Raw genomic sequence first — 21,066 nt, forward strand, 5'->3', positions numbered from 1 at the left:
TTGAAATATGCAAAGATGTTTGCATTCAGAGAAGTCAAGTAAAAGCAACAATAATCAGCTTACAGCTTCCTGTGATACGATGAAGAAAAAAAAAATCCTGACATTTAGGTCAAATACAAAAAGCCTGTGGGCTGGTTGGAGAGAGCACCCTGTGGAATGATCACATGCTCCTTCAGATGGAATTTCCATTTAGCTGCCCAGCAAAACAGCCTTTCTCTTTGGCAAAAGGCGTATCTCAAACACTGAGTTTCCTTCATCTTGTCTTGCAGATTTGTTTTCATCAACTGATTAGAGCAAAAATCTGGAAAAAAAATATTGGGTGTTTACTTGTAATTTATTGTGTGATACATTTTAAACAATCAAAAAAAAAAGTTATATATTTTGTAAATTTTTCATTTTAAAAACTGACAATCAGCACTACTATGGCAATAGGTAGGTAAGGTCTAGCTCTAAGGACAGGAGGTTAACTCCCTTGCATCCTATTTTGCTTCCTTAGCCCGAATATATGGCTTGAAACTTGCTTGTAGATCAGATTTTGAGCCCTGAAGCTGTGACAGCATTCCTGTAAATAAGTTTGCAGCTGAATGACATTTCCTCATTGTCTGTCCCAAGAGGAGAGCACAGCAGTTCATTAACTCTGAACTATCAGCCAGCCACTTGACACATCCCTGTGTCTCCTGACCCTCTCGGGACTGGCTTGCTAAGTTCCAGTATTCATCAGATAAAGCATCCAGACAAATTGCAATAAGCTTACTGTTTGTGCAATGAAATAAATGCAGGCAGCATGTTAATGAGCCTTTGGCACTGTGAACCACTTGGCAGACACAGTTTGGCAAAACCCTTGTCACGATGCAGGGATGTTCCCCTGCAGACACGGGTTCCTCCGGGGCCGGGTGGCCCTGAGGGGCGCCGTTCTGCCTGTCCAAAGCGTCAAATACCATCCTCGAATGAAAGAGGGTTTAGAGTAAGCACATCTCTCTGGCAGGGTTTCCGAGGGCTGTGACTGAGGCAGTAACAATAGCAGGCAAACACCAGAGGGAGTTATTGTTCTACTGGAGATGTAGGAAAGGCAAGCCTCGGGGTACGGTGCTTGGAAATAGCGTGACTGAGTTTTCTAAACAAAGACAGAAACTCAGATGACATGACTCTACAAAAATGTAAATGGTGGAACCATTTATTCTAGCCATGTTTGGAGGATTTTGCATTCATCATCGTTTTTCAATGCTGACTCCAGTATACTGATTCTTTGTACCAAGAAGCTGCTGAATAACACCCACATAAGGTCTAGCACCCACATAACTCTTAATTAATATCTCTCTGCTGTACTAGAGCCTTACAGCTCAGTCTCCAGAGCCAGATGAGTAGGAATTAAGAACAAAATATTTTCATTTCTTTATTAAATGAGTCTTTCTTCTCATTCTATCCACACACATTTTATCTCTGTCTGAGCTGGTGTCCATGGACCTTCAGAGTGTAGCATGGTGGAAAAGGACTAGGATGCAACCATCTCCTCAGGTGTCCTGGTTTTTCATTGAAACAAAGTGGGGAACACAGGAAGGAAACAAGCATATTACCTACATACGTAGGTTTTGACAACTTTCATACGATCCTCTATATTTCTGTCCAGGATCCTATCTATTTCTACTTAGAGAAACACAGATGATATAAAGTTGTGGAGACATTCTCTGCAATAATACATCACAGGTCTGTGTTTCACAGCTAGATCTCAAATACCTGAGGAACACCACTGTTCTGCTTCTGTAACTTTGTCCTGTAAGTAAAAAGGTTCCTAACTCATGTACACCACATACTCTTGACCTGAAAGGCACAGTGCCAGCTGAGATCTGTGAGCCTAAAATGATCTTCAAAGTGCCCTGTGATTCAGGCCACCATGGCTGTGGCTCTGCTCTTTCAGCATCTGTACCTGTATCTGCCTTCTGGAAGTCTGTCCTTCTGCCCACAAAGTCTCAGCTGGACCAGGAAAAATTAATCCCCTGGACTCTCCTTATAGAGGCTCTTGCTACTGCTCAATTTTCAATAACTGATTGAAAGAAAACACACAGAGAGTGCCAAGGTGAACCCGTGCCAGTGTTTTTTTAGAAAACACATCAAACTGACTCAAACTGATCACAGTTCACACAAAAGCTGGGGCAGGTGGGAAGCTTCTCCAGTTTACTGCTGAACTTGGAAGACAATGGTCTGAAGCAGAGACTCACTCTCTGCTTATTCCCCACATGTAATTAATGCTTCTGCACTGGCTGCCTTTAGCTTCTGTTACTTACATGGTGCTTACCTTTCTACATCTGTTACACTACGGTTCACCTGTGGAATATGAAGTGCAGATCTGCTCATTGCACAATCCTGATGTCTTTTCAGTGGAAGGCTTCAAAGTTCTCTTCTGTTCTCAAAAGGGTTTCCCATAAAGATCATCCTTTCATTAATGAACATCAAAGTAATTCCAGGATGTACCCGATGTTAAATTGTACACCCTTAGCATTCACAATGCTTCCAAGGTGAGGGATTCTGCAACAAAGCTGCTTTTTTTATTTTTAATAGTTTTATTGCAGGTGTGTAAGACCTAATGGGAATGAGCCTATTCTTTTCTTAGGTGTGTCAGCTTTACAGAGCTCACCATCACAAAAAGTGGATCTTTGTGTTGTTATAATGGTGAACATAGAAGTGATTTCATACATTCAGGTGGATGACTTCCATTGTGGAGAGCTTTTTAAAGATATGGGTGTTACTAGGAGGTGGGTGTTTAATTGTTGATTCATTAAGTCAGAACCATACAAAAATTATCCAGGGAATAAACCTTTTTCTTCCAATAGGTAAAAAAGAAACCTGAGGGAACTAGAATAAAACTTTCATCATAATCACACAGGCGTAATTGTAAAGGAGGAGAAATACATTTAGGTGTTTAATGACATGGATAAGTGCTTGGCAAAATTCACAGAAATCACTATGCAGAACAAATGTTTAAGTAGGCTTGGTTTTGTAAATCTCTTTAAATATCAGTATCTCTATGACTTCAGATCTGAAACCCTGGTTGCAAGGTAATATATTGCTTCTACTTTTACTTTTACACTGGTAAAAAACAGTGTACAAATGTGTATCTTCCTACAAGATGGAAAGAAGTAAAGGTTATATATGAAGACCAACTTCAGCTAAGGAAATACAGCTCCCTGGCCTGACCTCATAGTGGAGACAGGGGCTCTTCCATGCACCTAAAGTTAGGTTGTAGTGATAGCAGTGTCTTCATAACCAGCACTGTCATACAGTATGTCTGTCACTACATCACAGTTTCATGCTCCCCCCAACACTGCTAATATGGCTGTTTCATGGAGCTGTGCTGTGAATCTGACTTTCTGGGAAAAAAAAAATAAAAGAAGAAAAAAGGGAGGGAGAAGTAGCAGGAATGGCAAAGGGATCTGCATGTACTACCACTGAGGATAAATACCATCAATGCTTGATCTTTACACATGCTCTGAAAGGAGCTGAAATGATCTCTTGTAAATAATCCACTCATTTGGGACATTCTTTTTACAGACTTTTACACAATTCCTTGTAACATTTCTATGTGAGGCTAAAACATTTCTGTGTGACTTGCTCACAGCTCCTGAATAGTGCTGGTGTTTCTTCTGCAACAGTATTATGGTGTTGCAGTAAAGGGGAAAAAAAGTTAAGTAGCTTTGATAATGAATTCTGCTGGTTATTGAGAACTTTGGCTTGATGGGGAACGGGGAGAATTTTCACAGAAGGTTGTGAGTCTAGCAGCTGCCCTCCATTGAGCACAGTTATCCAAAACAAGCTGGTTTATAGACCTCAAGCCAAATGTTGTCTTCACCTGATACATAAAATCATGGTGATTATCTCTTAAGGCCAAAGCCTAATAGCAAACATGGGAGCTGAAGCATTGATTCATTGAGCTGTACTGACTGTGCATGACAGAAACCACAGAAACTCACACAGGTACACAAAAAATGCTAGATATAGCACAGAAGAGCTTAGGGCATGACACTGAGGGTGGGTGGGAATATGTGGTGACTATTTTTGTTAAAAGCTGTAAAGTAAGTGCTGATAGCAGCTTAGACTTGCGAGACAGAAATCTGTGTCTCTGATTCTTCCAGGGCTGAAGGAAGTCAGGCTCCCTTTATTCTCTGTTTACAAAGATTCCCAGATTGATGCTTACTCCATCACTACAGTGCTTTCCTAGCAAGAGCAACCATCTAATCCAAAATTTACTCAAGTAAAAATCTCAAGTAAAAAAAAAAAGTATAGCAAGGCCACAGACTTATGAATATTAAATTTATTCATCAGATAAGTATGCCTGTGGAAAGGACAAGTCCTCTGAAACTGTTGGAGCAATTGCACTTGTGAAAAAGGAGCACTATAAACAGTTAAAATTTGCAATGCCAAGCATGACTTATATTCAGAAGTAATAATTTTTATGTTACCTTAAAGCTCAGAAGATTTTGCCAGGCAGCACATACGGACAGCACAGGAGGCATTTGTAATGTGAAGAATCATTTCTCAATAGTAAGTTTCCAGATATGTGCCTGTGAAAAGAAATCCTGCATTTCAGGGATAAAAACAAGGAAAAAAAGGTCAGGTTGCCCTTTGGAAGATATGGCTTGCAAAGCTTACAGAGTTCCTCTTTAATAATATATTTTTAAAAAACTGTACTTCTGAGGGCCTACTTTGAACACCACTCACCTTTTGGGGCACCTTTCATGAGGACTTATAACCTACAAGAAATTAATATTAGCCACAGCAGTATGTGCCTGCATATGTCAGGCTGCAAACAGGGACAAGAAGCACTGGACTGTAGTTCCAGAGACAACACAGAGATTGATTCCCGGAGGTGAAGCTCATGAGTCAGATGTGTCTTTCTCTACAGCCAACTTTTACATTTCCTTCATTTCTAATTATGTTTTTACATCAAAGTATTGGGACACTTAATTTGCCACTTATGGTCTTCTGAAACTGTAGCTGTTCCAGAAATACACTTCATCTACCTAAAGTACAGTGTCTTCTACACTGTATTTTCCCCAACTCACCTAGGTTCACACCCATTTACCAGGTTAGCATAGTGTCTTTTTCCAAAGCGTTCGCATATTAATAAGTATTTGGTATTCCTTTGAGTCCCTTGACCAGTTTATTCCTCTAATTTTATCTAAAAGACATTAGGTCAGAAAGTTTACCAGATGTCTTTAGAGTCTGATGTAATTTTATCACTGGTAGCCTGTCAGGATTAGTTAGCAAAGTGTTTAATCAATACCAACCAATGTTGTGCTGTTAGCATGCTCTCATCCCCCTTCCTACAACACCTTTTTTTCATTTACACAGCACATTTTGCTTCAGAAAAGTTGCATAGACATCAGCCCAGGATTTGCCTGAGGCTACCAGCTGAAAACATGTCAAGCTTAGCTGGGAGCAGCCCCAGAGGCATTTCTGCTTTGCCTCTGCTATGTCTGGTCTAATCTGTCACTTACTGGAACCTGGATCCATGCTGGGTCCTCCTGGGAAACCAAAAATACATCTAGCTTCTTTGTCCACATTGGAGAAGCGAAGGTCTAGACAGTCCATCCTGAATCCAGTCTTACTTCCATGCCCTGGGATTGTTAAGTTTATTTCTCACCCTCCCTCTGGTGTGGGCTAGAGGAGAGGCAACACATAAGCCGAATATACTTTTGTAAATAAGTTTGAGAGTCCTTTTCATAGTGAGGTGGTGGGACAGTGCAGTAACAATCTCAGTTTCAGTCACTCAGTTTACCTTCACCCCTACAAATGACATACAAAACACCCATGCTCCAGAATGTAGCATGATTCATTTTAAAGTCTATCTTTAGCCAAGCCTGTACTTGACAGTTCTTGTGCTTTGCAGGGGATTACTTCAGGGGGCAGGCAGGGAGAGAACAACAGAAATCTGAAGCTGTTTGTATACACACAGATGTGTATTCCTGGGTTAGCATTTCCTTGCCTGACCTCAGGAAGATGTGATGAAACACAGCCCTAGCTGCTGAGCCAGTAAGGCTCTTTGAACTGATAACCATGACATGTTCTGTGATGTGGTTTGCCTGGAAACCTATTTGATTCTTTTGAAAGCCCAAAATACCAAAATGACATCAGCTGTAGTGTGCACTGAAAAACCTAGGCTGAGATGGCAGACTGTCTTATTCCATAAATGATTGCAGATGTTTGGGTGAGGGCTGCAAAACATGAGGCTTTTGAAATGTGTACATGTGGGAAAGGAAACTAGGGACATATATAAACATGAACACATTTGTTATATATCCCAGCCAGTCAGCTGATCCCATGTCACTTTGGCAGTTATTAAAGATGTGCAAAAATAAGTGGAAACTATGATAGTTGCAATACATCTGGTTTACTGAGGTTTTTATTTCTGACTCCATAGGCTTACCTCCCTTTGTCTGATGCCAGCTATATACAAGACACATGGAACTGTCAGCAGTCTGAAGAAGAGGCTTAGGGGATATGCTGCTGGTTTTTATTAGCATCAGATTGCAAAAGCATATAGCCTGAGCTGGTTTTCCAACAGCCTTAGTCCCAGCTCTACATCCCAAGAGCCTTCTATGCTAAGTAAGATCTGACTGGTACTAATTTAGGAATTGCTCTAAGTATGTGATGCCCTTTAAGGGACTGAGTCATTTGCCAGAGTCACAGGCTTGGGAAAAGGATAGGAAGAGAAGCTACTAGCTGACAAATTACTGGCATTAGGTCTCCCTTTTGATTTCCAAATTTGATCTGTTTGGCATTGAGCTCCAGATGGAAGGGTCTCATAGTTAATGCTGAAGCTGCATCAGGGTTGTGGCAGGTAGTGACCATGGCCACCTACTTGTCAGCCACAGGGAAAACAAAGTCATCATGGACTTTTGGCTTCCAAAAATTAATGGCAAGAAAAATCTGTCATGGCAAAATGTTCTTTGCATCCTCTCTTTAGGCCAAATTTCAGCATGTTAATACATTGCCATATAACAATTCTGACAAGGCCTTCAACTGTCTTGTCACAGCTTTACCTCTATGCAGCTGTGCACAGAAAATGAAGGGATTTTGCTGCTGTGTGCTTCCAGTTGTTTTGCAAAGTTATCTCTAGTTATCTTAGTGTTAAGTTCCTATAAATCTCACTGAAATTTCTTCAGCTTCTGTGTTTATGACTGATGACAAATTAAAAATGAAGTTTCAAGCATTTACGCAGCAGAAAATAGCATAGTTCAGTTCTCTTAAAAATTAGAATGTCTACTTTTTTTAAGCTGTCCTTTTAACAAACTTTGCATCTTTTGCAATATGCACAGTTGGAAGATAGAAAACATAATTTCTTTCCTGATCAATGTTGTCCTTTTCCATTTAACAGACATTTTCCATTTTGACAGGCATTTACAGTCTCCACATCTGTAAGGGTTCACTTTCTGTTTACACCTTTGTCTTTGCACCAACCAATGTCATCAGCAGGAAGAGGAACAAATACAGGTAGAAAAAAACAACTAGGCAGTTGCTTATGTGGTATATTCACACGAGTGTGCTAAAAAGAAGTTGAACTGCACACAGCTAAGAAAGAAAGTTCACTGAGTTTATGAAATGTGGAAAACTATTTAGACATTTTGTTGTTAATACATGGGTTCAAGAAACAACAAATAAATTAAATTAAATCCACACAAGGGCTATAATTGTGAAGGATACCACATCAGACTAGGGAAATCACTGAACTGCAAGTAACTGGAGTTGGGAGAGTGACTGGCAGAGAAAGAACATACTTGCCATGCTCTTGTCTGGAGCATCCTGCCTCAGCCACTGTCTGAGACCACCATAACAAAGTGGAGGTTTGACTGCATTGCAGTGAGCAAAAACAACTTCCTAAAATGGATAGAAATCCTAAATGCCTACATGAGTTTATGCCAGCTTAGAGTTATAATTGTAGAATTGTTTCGCTTGGAAAGATCATGAAACCTTTAAGATCATGAAGTCCAACCAGAATTGCCAAGTCCACCACTAAGCCATGTCCCTCAGCACCATACCTGCGTGGTTTTAAAATGCCTCCAGGAATGGCAGCTCAACCACTTCCCTGGTTCCTGTGCCTGACAACCCTTTTCTAATGTCAGGAAATGTCCCTTTTTTCCCAACATCCAATCTTAACCTTCCTTGGCACAACTTGCAGCCATTTCCTCTTGTCCTGTCACTTGATACTTGACAGAAGAGACCCAACCCCTACCTCACTACAATCTCCTTGTCCAAGTCATTGATAAAGATACTCAAGAGATCTATCCCCACCTGTGAGCCCTGTGGAACACTGCTTGTGACTGGCACCCAACAGGTTTTAAATCCATTCACCACAACTCCTTGGCACTGGCCACCCAGCCATTTTTTTATCCACCAAAGAATACACCTGGCTAAATTATGAGCAATTTCTCCTAGAGAAAACTGTGGGAAACAGTGTCAAAGGCTTTACTAAAATCTAGATACATAACATCCACACCTTTTCTATAACCCACTAAGTGGGTGACCTTGCCATTGAGGGGGATCAGTTCCACTGGTGTATGTTGCCTTATTTTCAAGTAATTGCACACAACTGAGAAAATGTTTCACTTTTCAGTTGCATAGGTTCAAAAAGAACTTTTCATGAGCTGATTGTATGTGCTGGAAGGCAAAATTTAGTCAATAATAAAAAAATTCGTTGATTCTATTCTGTGGTTTATTCTTGTCATTATACACCTTTATATATATATATATATATATATGAAGTTCCTGTCACCATATTGATAACATTCTTTGGAACCATTCTGACAGCAGAGGTAAGAACAGGAGTCAGCCTGTTAGTACCTCAACACTTCTGTTTCCAACCAATTTAAAAAAAAAAACAAAAGGCCACAAGACTTTGCTGCCAGCCTGCCTGGCTGGTGTTTAATACTGCCAATTCCTAACTTCATAAATGAGCTCATGTTAAAAATATTTTCCCATGTGTAGCAATGTCTGATAGGTTTAGTATAACTTAGCAGCTGGAGGGGAAAAATGCACAAAATCTTAGCAAGTTCTGTCCACAAAAAAAGCAGCAAACAGCATCACAAATTGAAACTGGTGCCCCATGTGGCAACAGGGACTGATTTTCATCAAGAGCAAATTGAAGTCAGCATGATACTGGCTGGAGACAGAACCTGACCCAAATATCAAGGCTCCAGATGAGTTCAGTGGAGCTTGAGCTTGGTCAAGAAAGAGAGCTGAGAAAGAGAAAGAGAGCTAATACAGAGCCATCCAGTGGGTCCTGCAGGGGACCCTGCCTGAGAGAAGCTGCCACTGCTCTGTGGGTAACATTAATACAGAGTAGCAAGTACCTGATACCAAGATGGAAGCATTATTGAGGCAAAAGAAGTTCTTGGCTGAGTTAACTTTATGGGACTATCCAAAATCCTGAGCCAGTATTCCCAGCATTTTAAGTTGCATTCTCAGTAGTGATTGTGAGCATCAAAAGGAAGGGGAGTTGACAGTGCAAAAGGTGTTTTGCTGTAAAGAAGGTAAAGTGAATCTTTTTAGTTATGTAATGCAAAATGTGTGAGTCAGCTTCATTAGAAATAGAAGTGAGCAAGTTTCTATGCTTCAAATGGTGACACTATAAAATACTTGCTGATTCTGGGGTAAGAGGTAAGGTTGGATTGCACCCAAGCAGAATTTACCTGCAGTAATGGCAACAGCATGTTATGGTGGTAAGTACTAAAGTCATGCTGGTGCTAGAGGAAATTCTATATACTCTGGCTGTTCTGGTCTGAAAGCTGAGAAGCACAGCTGCCTTCGTTTTCCCATTTCTTGGGCAACACCATGACTCCAGGAGGCTGGTATTCATATCACTCTATACTAAAAATTGTTGGCAATTATTTTGAAACAGCTCATTCTTTAGTATTATCTTGATGACGTCATTTGAGACACAGGTCTGGAAGCCATATTCCTATTTGAATCTCCCAGTCACAGCAGGTAAGAGCACATTACAATTTGGGGTAGTGTTTGCTTGGCCGAGGTGCTTTGCAGACAGTTGTAGAACCAATGGATTTGCTTAATGCACTGTTATGCCAGAAAGGTTTTTATGAGGCTTTGCAAGATGTAATCCAGAGGACCTCGTGGTTTCTATAGTCTTTTTGGGTTTTCTCTGCCTCAGACAAAAAGATAATTTCAGAATGAGGTGTCTGTGGCATATGTTTTCCGCAGAACTGGTGACAATAGAAACATTTCGGTAAGGTCCCTACATGAGTTACGTCACTTGTTTTTTTGACTCTGCAAGCAGAGAGGAACTACCGAGGAAGCCTGCTGTCAGTGCTGGAGAAAGGATATAGGTCCTGGCAACAAGCCCAGGCCTGCTCAGCAGATCAAAGGCTCTTCCCTTGGCTCACAGAGCTGCCCGGAAAAGCAGCTGCCCAGTACCCTTTCAGCATTGTCCGTTCCTTTCCCCGTTGCCAGCAAGTAACAACTGCTTTTTGCTCCTCACATCAGCAATAGTCTCATTTTTATCCCTCACTGCCCTGCCAAGCAAGATCCTTTTAGGGAGAACACTCATGTTTACTACCTGCAGATCCCTGGGACAGACAGCAGAAAGGTGCTGGGAATGCTATGTTTCTTACACCCTCCTCCCTACTCCCAGAGATGCTCCCAGATGCTGACTTTAACCTGGAAGAGAAGGCAAAGCCAAAAGGAACAAGCCATGGTTATAAACCACATACCGTTTTCCAAGCCAGCTCAATGGAAGATTTCAATTTGGAAAAGTACTTTTTGTGCCAAGAAGAGCATAACAGCCATGCTTTGAAAGTCTTCCCACTCACCTCCCAGAAAAATAAATAATGTGGCTTTTTTGTGGGCTCCTTGGTGGTGGTTTTCCCTTTTTAAATACATGACTGCTTTCCTCCAGAGCTGCTGCTTGTCAGTACTGCTGGTCACCATCCCTGTTAACTGGTTCTTGCCAGGAGGTTTGTCTGCTGTGAAATGAGAGTCAAGCAGATGTGTAGGAGAACTGCAGACTCTGCAAGAAGAACGTTATGGCTGCTATTACAGTACCATGTCTGCTGCAGTTACATGATGGGCCTTCAAAAATAACTGCACTACACTTCAAAGGTACACGCAGTCTTTAGGTACCAAATTACTGCTAAAAAGGAGACAAACCCCTGACTTTTGGCTGCCTCCCAGGCAGTGTCTGCATCACATTTTCTCCTCCCTGGTTTTGCAAGTCGATCAGACTAGTAGTCGTAGGTGACTAAAGTGTCCTGCCTGGTTCTGCTAAGGGTCTTGAAAATATTTCTGCAATTGCTTTTGTTAGCACCGCGAGGCACTCCAGCTTGCAATCACAACTGTGGATATGAGGTTTTCCTTGATCAATAAGCAGTCCCCAAGCATGGGTTTGTTGACTAATAATATGCCATAATTAAAATTACTATGGGAGCAATGTTTTAAAAGATCTTTGTTTCAAATGTGAGTTTCTATGTGCCATTAAAACTGCATGACTTTGGGAGCACCACTGGGGAGCGGAACCTTTTCTCGCTGCCTTTGCAAACTTCAATAAGGCATTCATATGAATTTGCCTACTAAAATTGTCAGTAATTAATAATATTCTGTACAGAAAAATCAGAAACCTTTAAAGCATGCAGTTGTGGACTGGCCTGGTGCCTAGTGCAGCTGCTTGGTAGGTCTGGGTCTGTGGGCAAGCTGTTCTATGCCTCAGTTTCTCCTGCAGTAAGAGGAGAATATGAGACTTAGTGATGCTTGCAAAATGTTTATTGTCCATGGGTCGGTGGTGGAAACCACTGGAAATGACAGATGTAGAAGAAGTAAAGGAAGAGAGGTTATTTTCCATAGCTTTGCATATTATACCTGATGCTGTTATAATGGAATCTAATTTTCTAGTTCAGCTTTCACACAAATATACTATATTAGACTGCAGTGGCGAATTAGAATAAGTGGAGAGGGAGAACTGCTGGTTTATTAGCACTAGAAATACATATCATTGTTTATTATCATAAAGTACCTCTAATGAGGAACAATTATGCTTGTAATTTTTTTTTTCTCATTGTTGTTCTTAATTGTTCTTCTCCACGTGTCTCCTACCACCATTTCTTTATTATGTGCACTGCAAAACTCCTCAGGGGTCCCAGTGAGGCATCAGTATTGTGGAAAGGCAGGGGAGCCCCCCGAGTACCTGCTGTCATTTCTTTCTATCTCTCTCTCTCTCTCCCTTATCTCTCTTCTCTGCCTTTATTGAAATCTTGCCACTTGCCTCTTCCTTCCTCCCTGCGAGTCTGGTTTTGTCTTTACTATGCCAGAAACAAATTATTTTGACAAAATGAATATTAAAAAGGGGAGCAAACCACTCTCTTGTGTTTTGTTTAGTAGAAAAATGTGTGGCATTATAAAATATTGAAACCTTAATGATGCAGGAAAGCTCAGGCAACGGGTAAAATAAATGGATACCCGAAGCAAAAGTGTGGATGCACCAGATGGGATTCGATCCAAGACCAGGCCATATCTTTATCCCAGGAGATATTTGTGGTAGTTATGGGACCTGATCTTCAACAGATTTTTAAATTCTGGAAAATTAATCATTACAAGAAGTTTTTAAAGGATTTCAAAGGGTGAGTTAAGAGTGGAATTTGTCTTGATAGGCTGGCTCAGTGCCTTGATCTTCTTGATCTTTTTATTGTCCTGGTAAATCATTTATTGAGGCAAACTTTCAGAAAACTCCCACACAAACTATGCTAAGCAGAGCCTCCCAAAAGTAATATTAGTCTCTGTAATACCAGGTGTAGGCCTCTGCCTGATCGTGTGGGAGCTTGAAAGCTTCCCTTCTCTGAAAAAATATTCAGTGAACTCTTCAGGATGGTGAGGCTGTTCATTTCTCATTTCAGCTTGCCTTTATGAATTATATTTCTGTGGTACCCGATACAAAACTCCAAGTACTATCACAGCGTGAGATATTGGAGGGCCACATCTTTTATCTTTTGAATGAGAAAAATGCAGTATAATATATGTATAAAAATATATAAAGATATATAAAAATATATAAAATATGTAAAACTATATAAAATATATAATATATAGAATTTTTTTCTTCTAAATTGTTCTAGTTGACTTTGGTAGCTTGAAGCAGAGATGTGATTTGAAAGGTTCTGATTTTAAAACATGAAGGGGAAAAAAAAAGGAGAGGAAAGGAGGAACTGTGTAAATTCTAGTCTCCCTACCCATAGATACTCCCATAAAATTACCATATATGATTTCTAGAAGGATTCCTTTTAACTTCTGTACATTAGTTATGAGGTTTTCCCTGGTCTAAAATATCACAAACCATTTACTGTCATTTATATGCGGCAGCATTTCCAAATCTTGAAGTATGATGACTACCTAAAAATAATGAGATGTAAAAAAAAGCAATGTCTTCCAGCTTGTATTCTGATTTCCAAACTGTTCAGATGAAACTGATTTATTATGGGATCATTAACCTAATTTGAGAACCAGGGCTTTTAGAAATGTATTTTAACAAAACATGTTCTGATTAAATGTCAAGATTTGGCAATGCTCAGTAGAAATAGGACTACCTGGGAACTTGGGTAATTTCTATTACTGCTTTCTACAAGGCCATGGCCCTTTTACCATCATATATACTAGCATGTGGGGAAAGGGAATAATGCATCTGGCACAAGGAATAACTTTGTGTTATTTTTCAGCAAGAAAAATAAGTGTAGAAAAAGTTATGTGTAGATAAAAATATATGCACAGAAAAACTAGGTATACATGTAAGTGGAATATAGCTTTATTATTATTATTATTATTATTTGCACATAGTATGAGCTGATGGTTTTTAATAAAGTTCCTACATCCGACCTGTATAATCAGCCACATTTTGCTGCCAGATCCAAACAGCAGCAAATGGTGATATTTGCTAATGTTCATTAAAATGTTAGCCTCAGGTGACACATGCAATTCCTAGCACTGAGTTTTGCACTAAAAGCAGGAATACATCCTCATGGTCTCATTAATTAAAAAGATGTCTGTCCTGACTGCTGTTACAAGGCATACTGCTTGAATAGAGAAGGAGTTTCTGACAATGTACAACCAAAGACAGCTTAGAAGTTTGGAGATGGCAGTTCATTAGTAGTGGATACTTCCAGAACTGTCCATGCCCAGAATTACACATTACACATGTTTCAAGCTTCCCATCATTGACACCTCACAGCAAAATGAAGCATCAGCTCCTTCTGAACAAAATTTGTCCTTGTTTTTTTTAAAAGCACTCTGCCTTTTTTCTTTTATTTTATTAAAAAAAAAATTAGGCTTCCTAAACCTGTATTCTTCCATGAATAATTTTTCAACTCATCCATCCATTTCATCCAAATTTAAGTGAGGAGAATCTCCCAGGAGTGCTTATGTTCTGGTGGGATTTGTGAAAATCAGTGGTGGGGTAGGAAAGAGCACCTAGGATTTACATCCTTGCTGCTGAGCCTGAGTGCTCCTCCCTGGCAGCCCCAAAGCAAGAGAGCAGGTGGGTGCTGCTTGTTCTGTTCGGTGGAACCAGGGGCCCAGGGTGAGGGACCTGGAGGTGCTGAAAAGGGGTGAAACAACAGGGCACTTAGCAAAGGGGAGGTGGATGTATGGAGAGAGGAAGGAGCTGAATTGAGAAAGAAATAATCGAGAGGAAAACAGGCTTCATCTGTTCTGTTTCTTATGGAAAAATTGTCCCCAGCATTGCCAGTCTTCAAACTTGGAGGTTGTAATTATGGGCTCAAAATAAGAAGTCTGTGGTTTTTCATTCAGGCAAGCTCCCCCTGCCTACCCACAACATCTGTGGAACAGCTGTAGTACTATAAGCTCTCCCAAACTAACAATTTTTAGGGCTAATCTTCTGAAAGAGCTAATTGAAATCAAGTGACAATAACCTATATTAAATGCTGTCTAACATGTAACCTCACAAGTTAAATATCCACCCCCCTCTATCTCTGTCTGACTATCTGTCATCTATCTATCTATCTCCTAGTCTGTCAAGAATATTTGCTGTCCCTTACCTCAGATAATATTTGCCTGGTACATAGACCTGCTGCTTGTTCCTTGACTCATCTCTGTGCCTGATGCTGCTGCTCTAGGGCTGCATCTGCCTCTTTTACATCCCTGTCTCATGAAAGCATTGTTAGCTGTTTGCCAGCATTAAAGCAAATGTGGCTGCAAAAGCACTTGTACATCAGCTATTTTGAACAAGCTGCTGTGAAGGAATTTTTTGCTAAAAACAGAAGAGGGAAAAAAAATGAGCTGGTATCTTGAAATACTTTCCTCACTGCAGCAATCAGCTGAATAGGAAGGTCAAAAGAGAACAGCATAATGATGTTTGCAGATAGCAAGGGGATAGAGAATAAGGCAGAAGGCACTGAAATTTGTTCATAAAGGAGTGAAGGAAACCTCTAGAAGCAGAAAGGAGAAGCTAATGTGCCTTTAAAGCACATTTAACGTGGGATTGCTGACATGTCATCACAAGCACCAGCATAGAGCCATTACATGGGTCACTGCAGGGACAGGGTTACGGTGCCCTTCTATAATCTTGTTGGATTTATTTTATATTTAACTTTGCTGTTGAATTCCACCTGGTATAATGTTTGGTTTAGGAATAAGTACTGCAGACCTCAATTTTTTAAATGCTGACATGGCGATAGGGACTTTTAGCCCCAACTCCCTTCTATACATTTTTGTCTGAAAAGTAATGTGAAGTCTCTTGGAACAATATTCTTTGCTCTTTCTGGGTGTTTTTCATGAAAAGTTCAAAGACCACTCTTTATTGCTCAGATGCTCAGATTGTTCTCACAGGCATTTTGAAGTTGGCAATCTTTCTGCCCTTTACAAAAGTGTCCATTAGCAAACAGAGAAGAGTAGGAGTCAGGTGTGGTGAAAATTGCTCAGCCACACACCATGAACACTGAGTATGACAAGGTATAGTTGAAGTGAGCTGTTTATAAATAAGTGTTAAAAGCTCACCTAGTTCTATAAGAGCTGTTACAGCATGATGTCGCGTAGCCAAAAATATCAAAAGACTTTTTGCAAGCTCTGTGAATAAGAAAAGGGGTGGCTAGATTCATTACTGCTTATGAACACTCTTTCCCAAGCTTCTTCCTAATATAGTTTCACTGACACAATCATAGCCATCCACATTCCAAAACAGAAAGCCATCCTCATTCTTCCTTACCACAAAAATGTGCTTTTAAGAGCAAACCAAAAAGGAAAAAGCAGCAGCAGCTCAAACATGCTACTGATGTCTGAAAACTTGCGGTGAAAAAAAAAAAAAAAAAAAAAACCAAAAACAAATCAGCACATCTTCAAACTACAAGTTCTCATACTTGGGTTTTGTTATGGAGGTGCAGGGAGGACACTGAGACAGGATGAGTCCAGACTGTATGTGGTCCAAGCACCTGTATGGAACTTGCACCTGTATAGAGCCCTAGCTTGCCTCAGGTCCCAGGAAGCAAGATTTGCTGAGGATGTTGCCCTTGGAAGAAGAGGCAGCATCAGAAGGCCGAGAGAGAAGTTTGTTGAAGATACTTGGCCAGTAGCAGTCACCAAGTTCCATCCATTGTGTCCCCTTTGGTAGGAGCGGGAAGAACATCTCAAGACTACCTGTGCCTGAGCTCTGCCTCTTCTGTCTGGGTCCTTTGTGCATCAGGTCACAACACTGAGTTGTGCAGGTGGTTGTTGGAGAGATTGTGTTACCAGAGGTGACGAACGCCCTGGCTGAGACACAAACCATGCTCCTCAGTCACAGCGGTCCTGAGCACTTCATCTGTTTGGCAGTGGTAGCCTTGACAACTCCTTGCATTGACTCAGGATTTACATACTTCTTCAGAAATACTCTCATTACTGCTTATTGCTTATTGGTACATCTGTCAAAGACTGTGGACAAAATGCAGGTAAAATATATGGTGGTTGGAGCAGAATCCATTACATTTGCAGCAGTCCTTGGCATCTTCTGGAACAGGGAGCAGCTTGCTATTTTTCTCTTTTTATTTTTAACATATCAGACACATGAAAGCAGGGATTTATTTACAAACCTATCTGAACAAATAGCTCCAAAGACAAAAAGTAATTGCCTAATGCTTACCACTGTGGTAGCAATAAAGATTTAATTATTTATGGGTAGACTTCATCTCTACCATTTTTGCAGGCTATTATGCCTTGTGGGATAGGGAATGTGCTTCATTAGGAACCTCTCTTAAGAATCAAATTTAAACCATATGCACATTCAGCTCAAGGTCTTTACCTCAGAAATAATTATGTCCATAGCTACACACTGCCTGTTAGCTAAATGTCATCCAAGGTCTTCCTTGGAATATTAGAGACATAAGTAATGCCAGGTTAACCAAGTTCCTGAAAAACACTTTGAGGGTTACTGCTTAAAGCAAGTAAGACTGTGGGACATGATTCAGGGCAGAGGGAGAAAACTCTGGAAACCTAAAGGGATAAAGCAGTCCCCTCTACATTTGCTGCAGGTTTGTCTCTGTGTGTGTGTGTTACTCACAGGGCTTTTGCGTGTGACTAAGAGGCACATACACACACAGAGAGTGAAAAAATTAAATGGGCAATAAGTTCAAATAGTGCCTACACATTTGGGATCTCTGTGTCTGAGGGTAACAAGTCTACAGGCTAAGGTCCAAATTCCCAATGAGACATACACATAGAGATCACACTATTCAGAAATTCAGCATCTTATTTGACAGAAAATAAAATACAAGAGTATGAATGTATCAGCACTTGTATTGTGTTACAGGGTTCTTTGAAAATAGTTGCTGGTAAGAGGAGATTTCTACTACAAAGAAATAACCATACCTTCAGTCACTCCTTTGGCAGTTTAGCTACTCCCATTTCCTCAGATAGGGGCAATATCCCCAGTAATCCCTCTGACAAGGAGTTCCTCTGAGCCTGTATCCAGATGCAGTCTAAAGAAACTTAGAGCAAGGATGAGTGAGTGAAGGCAGAAGTCTCTGAAAGCATTAGGAAAAGAGAAACAAAGAGTGTGAGAGAGCAAGTTTCTTTTTCTTAGATGAGTAAAGCAGGGGGAATTATACCTGTCCTTACACTTTGTGGTGAGTGGAGCCCAGTGTCATGTCTAAACCTGTTTGCTTTCCTTCCTTTTTTCTTTTCTTCAACTTCTCTCACCTGTCATGAGCAGACTCCAGGCTTAGATTTAAAACTTGCATTGATTCTTATGGAGGCTTATTAGATTTACATATGTTAACAAAAGGGACTCTTAACTGAAAGCCTTTGTTTGGAGTAGTACCAGCAGAGAATAAAAGAGTGCTTTTAATCTGGGCTGAACCGGGGGAGTGGTGAATGGTCTCCTTCTCCTGGGAATGCAAAGGGAGGTTCCAGAGAGCCATTGTGTTAAAAATCAGAGCAGGTTCATTAAGGGCTTCCAGCTCTTGCTAGCTGTCTCCAGATGTGGATAACTGTCCACAGAAGTAGGCTGTATTATCACTCCTGGTAGGGGAACAGTATGATGATGCATCTTCATCCCACACCCCTCACAGACAATGCCATCCCAGTGTGTAATTGATTCAGAAGCACCTGAGACTGACTGTGATCACTCCATTTACTCTTCTTTATTGCTGACAGCTCCCACCCAGCTCACCCTTTGGCAAACTTTACTGTTCAACCTTCCAGCCCCACCCAACCTGGCTTTGAACACTGCCAGGGAAAGGGCACCCACAACTTCCCCAGGCAACCTGTTCCAGAGTCTCACCACCCTCACAGTTAGGAATGTCTTGTTAATATCTAACCTGAATCTGCTGTCTTCCATTTTAAAGCCATTAAATTTTGATTAAGTGATGTTACATGGGACTGTCATTCGCTTAGAGCTCTAGAATTCTTTGGCCAGACTGCCTGTTTGATTGAAAAATCTTCATCTGAGTTGTCCTCAGTTAAGAGAGGTGCATTATCCTTCACAAGCCTCCTGTTGTCTTGGCACAGTGACCTCCCATTCCCAGCAGAGCACTTACCTGTGTACAGAGAGCTGGTATGACTTCTGGTCCCTGTGGATGTGCACTCTTGAACAGGATGAACAATTTTCTGCAAAAATCATGGTGCATTCTTACTGCACGTTATTCATGTACACAAAGCCAGATCCGGGTCAATTTCTTTTTGGTTGATACCTGTGCAGTTCTGCTCACCTTGGTGGATTTATCTAGGTGTATGTCAGACCAGAATCAAAGACTCTGCTCTGTCAGTGAAATAGAAGTCAGGAACTGGGCTGGTGTGCTAAACAAAACACATGATTACCAGGAGAAATGACTTGGCAGGAGCTGAAGCACCAGGCATACAGAAAAATGTTTGCTTTTAAATTCCAGAGACTTGACTGTCCCTTTGGTTTTTTGGAATGCTTTGATTTAGTCATGTGGAGTGGGAGCAGGCTGTAACCTCACAGGGGCATGGGGAACAGTACCTCTTGTGCAGCTACAGGAGATGTAGGGAATTAACTCTCAGCAAGCTTCAGGGAGACAGCAGATGTATACGTGGTTAGAAGTTTGGCTGGCTTATAAAATTTATTTCCACCACAGGATCAAAAGCAATTACGTGTATAAAATATAGAAGCCTTGGATGTGTAATGTATAACAGAACATAGCAACATCACTGAGGGAACAGTGAATTCATTGCATGCAAATGACTGAGTCATTTCACTTTTAATTACTTGAGACCAGAAGAAAAGGAAGCTCCTACAGTTTCCGTGAGTACAAATTGTATATGCCATAAGGAAATCAATATTTGTATTTTTAAAGTAAACCATTTTATTATTTATTTCTAGAAGCACACATTCCAAACCAACTCTGCATGCTTTTGAGTGCAGCTTACAGGATAACCCTTGCACCAGCAGAAGGAACTGGCAATACAGATCTACTTGGTGTTCTTAAGTATCTTCCTGATTTGCCCATGCAGTCAGCAGGTCAAGGCAGCTTGGTTACATTTTCTTAAGTTTCTAGCTCAAGTGTGAATGTAGTTTGTAACCCAAAAAAAAAAAAAAAAAAATTATCTGAGTCTCAGAAAACTAGCAGGGGAGCCAGATGCTGTTCCCATGGTGCTGGAAGCTTCTGCTAGACTCCTATCCTAGTACACGTCCAGGACCATGTGTACATTGGTAATGTACGCACTGTACATTGTTAATGGGGCTTGTGCAAGAGCAGAGAGAAAAAAAACACCTACTTGAAATTTACTCAAAATAATTTCAGTAATTCAGTCTTCTTCTACAGCTCATCTATATTTTTAATGAGTGTTAACAAGTGTTCGATTCATTTTTCATTAGTATGTTGGCATTTTATTTTTAGGATGAGAAAAAAAATAGGGTGAGGGGAAAACACTTATTAGAAGATTTAAAACTGAATGGTACAAAAGGAAGGAAAATTGAATAATGCCATGAAAGTATGCTTATGTTCCAACTTCCAACTATGGAGAAATGTTGATTAGAACTTTTAAAAATCTGTTCTCCACTTATTTGTTAGTAAGTTGCAAAACTTCTGGAACACCGTTCCAGATAGCACAAATTCTAAATTAGTCCCTGAATCACATGGGTAAACCTTGCAGAATGTCTCTGATGATCAAATAGGAGGGCACAAGAAAGGTGCTGAGCAAGGAAACAGCACAAGATGTGTTACACTTGAAAGTTTTTCTCTACATAGAACCTGTTATCTGAGGTCACTCATTTGATGCAATCTGTGATATCTTTACTGAATAAAGTTTTGCTTGATGAAAGAAATAATAGGTATACTCTAATAATATACTCTATACTCTAGGCTTGCCAGAGACACATCTGCCCATACTTTCAAATCTTTCTTGGCTTGTGTTGTTTTTTTTAATAGGCTTCTTAGAGAGGTGATTGATGCCCCATGCTTGTCAGTGCTTAAGAAGCATTTAGACAATGCCTTTAATACCATGTTTTAGCTTTTGGTCAGTCCTGAATTGGTCAGACAGTTATACTAGATGATTATTGTAGATCCCTTCACACTTACATATTCTATTCTATTCTATTCTATTCTATTCTATTCTATTCTATTCTATTCCATT

General features: G+C 40.4%; 1 protein-coding gene and 1 long non-coding RNA gene across 6 annotated transcripts in view; one reads left to right on the plus strand and one right to left on the minus strand.

Annotated features, from left to right (window-relative positions):
* Nucleotides 1–21,066, plus strand: part of DLGAP1 (DLG associated protein 1) — a 142,341-nt gene that overhangs the window by 72,607 nt on the left and 48,668 nt on the right. The window lies entirely within an intron of this gene.
* Nucleotides 705–19,255, minus strand: LOC115597931. 2 transcript variants are annotated; one of them, XR_003987266.1, is made up of 4 exons: nucleotides 19,011–19,255; nucleotides 5,493–5,655; nucleotides 4,455–4,571; nucleotides 705–1,114 (listed from the first exon to the last, which is right to left on the minus strand). It is a non-coding gene; the product is annotated as an uncharacterized LOC115597931 (long non-coding RNA). The 2 variants fall into 2 exon arrangements; XR_003987265.1 differs by lacking the exon at nucleotides 705–1,114 and adding an exon at nucleotides 1,460–1,520.

Source organism: Calypte anna, chromosome 2 (genome assembly GCF_003957555.1).
Source record: "Calypte anna isolate BGI_N300 chromosome 2, bCalAnn1_v1.p, whole genome shotgun sequence".
Lineage (NCBI taxonomy): Eukaryota > Metazoa > Chordata > Aves > Apodiformes > Trochilidae > Calypte > Calypte anna.